At 55.2% G+C, this 2500-nt stretch overlaps 1 non-coding gene across 1 annotated transcript in view; it reads right to left on the bottom strand.

Moving 5' to 3' along the window:
• Positions 1 to 425, bottom strand: part of LOC126452623 (small subunit ribosomal RNA) — a 1910-nt gene extending 1485 nt beyond the window's left edge. The window contains exon 1 of the ribosomal RNA XR_007584713.1: positions 1 to 425. This exon is cut by the window's left edge and continues 1485 nt beyond it. This is a non-coding gene — a ribosomal RNA (small subunit ribosomal RNA).
• Positions 426 to 2500: the final 2075 nt, after the last annotated feature.

Below are 2500 nucleotides of genomic sequence, written 5' to 3'. Positions count from 1 at the left end.
GTAGCCGTTTCTCAGGCTCCCTCTCCGGAATCGAACCCTGATTCCCCGTTACCCGTTACAACCATGGTAGGCGCAGAACCTACCATCGACAGTTGATAAGGCAGACATTTGAAAGATGCGTCGCCGGTACGAGGACCGTGCGATCAGCCCAAAGTTATTCAGAGTCACCAAGGCAAACGGACCGGACGAGCCGACCGATTGGTTTTGATCTAATAAAAGCGTCCCTTCCATCTCTGGTCGGGACTCTGTTTGCATGTATTAGCTCTAGAATTACCACAGTTATCCAAGTAACGTGGGTACGATCTAAGGAACCATAACTGATTTAATGAGCCATTCGCGGTTTCACCTTAATGCGGCTTGTACTGAGACATGCATGGCTTAATCTTTGAGACAAGCATATGACTACTGGCAGGATCAACCAGGGAGCTGCGTCAACTAGAGCTGAGCAGCCGGCCGCCCGGGAGTGTGTCCCGGGGGCCCGCGCGAACACGCAAGCGTCCGCTCAATTATTCTGCAAACAGGAGGAGGCTGAGCTCCCCTGCACAATACACCTCGAAACCCTCTCAGGTCCCGGCGGCGCGCAGCGCCGTCCTAAGTACTTGGTCGGGTTCAAGAGAGGCGCAATCGCCCGGAGTTTGGCGAGTAGACGCTTTAGGTGCGACCACCCGTGCTCCCAACTGAGCTTGCCGCTGCCGACAGAGGCCCGGGAGCGTGCTGTCGTGGCATTGCCGGCGGGAGACAACACGCGCCACCTACGGTGGCCGGCAGCTCCAACGCCAGCGCCACAGAAGGACAAAAGCCCCACTTGGGTGCCGAAGCGAACTCTCCCAGCACAGCGCACGCGCCAACACGTCCGCACAGCTGCGATACAATCCACCTGCGAGAACCGCAGAGGCGACCGAGCAGCAGACGGCGTCGCGGCGCCGAGCGCCGGGCGGCGGCGCATCCTCAGCGCACACAGTCCTCAATCGGACCAGCACACTGCAGATGTCCACCGCGCTTCGCACCGGGCCCGCGAGGACCTACTTTGGCCGCACGGCGCCGCGTGCAGGGTGCGCCGGCGCGCAGCTGCGCCGCCTGCCGCCTCCGTCGGCCGGCGCGCCTGCCACTGGCCGCCCCCACCAGCCGGCTGTAGCGCGTGCGCCCACGCACCGCGCGGCCAGCACGCCGGGAGGCCCCCCCTCACCGGCCGGGGACGGTCCCACCCAGCCACCGCCGCGTATCGCTTCACACCCACATGCCATTCACGTTCGTGGGCATGGTGGGTATCGCTGAAACAACCGGTTGGTAGCTCAACCGATCGTCGCCATCACTGATTCACCTCTAGCGAGAACAACCGCACCACAACGGTTTACCAGTTCTTCATTTGCGTAACGTCACCAGCAAACGTAGACGTCCATCGCCATTTGCAAATTCAACGATTGTTGCATGCCTGTGTCAGGTGTCACGACACACTATGTCTGCCCACATACACGCAACAACATGTGCACGCTTCGCGAACACGTGGAAGGTGGCCCCCGTACGTATGCGATGTCCATTGCGCGAACGACTGTCAACCGGCCTCTGTCGCATGTCGCAGATGTGGAACGCAGTGCACCATGCTATCACGGTGTGTGAGAAGAGACGACTACGTCTGACAACACGCGCCACTACATCAACAGACGGCTCATGCTGATCGCCATCCACGGCATACCATACTTCAATCCAGCTCTTATAGGGAGACGACACGTAGCTGAGTGCACAATATTTGGACCGTATGGTTCGCCGTTGTTGGCGCAGTCGTGGTACGGTCACACATGTACCACGATGTATCATTCAGTACATGAGGACCAATGTGCAGTACAGTGTGTGATTTGGACGTACAACATCAGCGGACAGTTGACACAAGCCGTACCACAACGTAGGCTGTGCTTCGCCATGCGAATGCCAATGAACAACTGCGAAGGGCATTGAGCATGTACGTCCTGCTGCCATCCGCATTACAGTGTATAGCTGCAAGGTGTTTAACATGAAGCGATACTCTGGGGACCGGGCAGTGCGAGTAGCAAACTATATTGCGGGGGTTGCAGTTAGGCAACACTACACTAATTTAACGCGTCGTATGACAATTACAGAGCAGGTTAAGGCCCAACGTGTGTTGGGTTAAGGTACAATATAGGTTAGGTTAAGGTACAATATAGGTTAGGTTACGGTACAATATGGGTTAGGTTAAGGGACAATATGGGTTAGGTTAAGGGACAATATAGGTTAGGTTAAGGGACAATATGGGTTAGGTTAAGGGACAATATGGGTTAGGTTAAGGGACAATATGGGTTAGGTTAAGGGACAATATGGGTTAGGTTAAGGGACAATATAGGTTAGGTTAAGGGACAATATAGGTTAGGTTAAGGGACAATATAGGTTAGGTTAAGGGACAATATAGGTTAGGTTAAGGGACAATATAGGTTAGGTTAAGGGACAATATAGGTTAGGTTAAGGGACAATATAGGTTAGGTTAAGG

The sequence above is a fragment of the Schistocerca serialis genome, unplaced genomic scaffold (genome assembly GCF_023864345.2).
Source record: "Schistocerca serialis cubense isolate TAMUIC-IGC-003099 unplaced genomic scaffold, iqSchSeri2.2 HiC_scaffold_905, whole genome shotgun sequence".
Lineage (NCBI taxonomy): Eukaryota > Metazoa > Arthropoda > Insecta > Orthoptera > Acrididae > Schistocerca > Schistocerca serialis.
The sequence above is the reverse complement of the archived record's forward strand: the minus strand, read 5'-3'. Positions and strand labels throughout refer to the sequence as shown.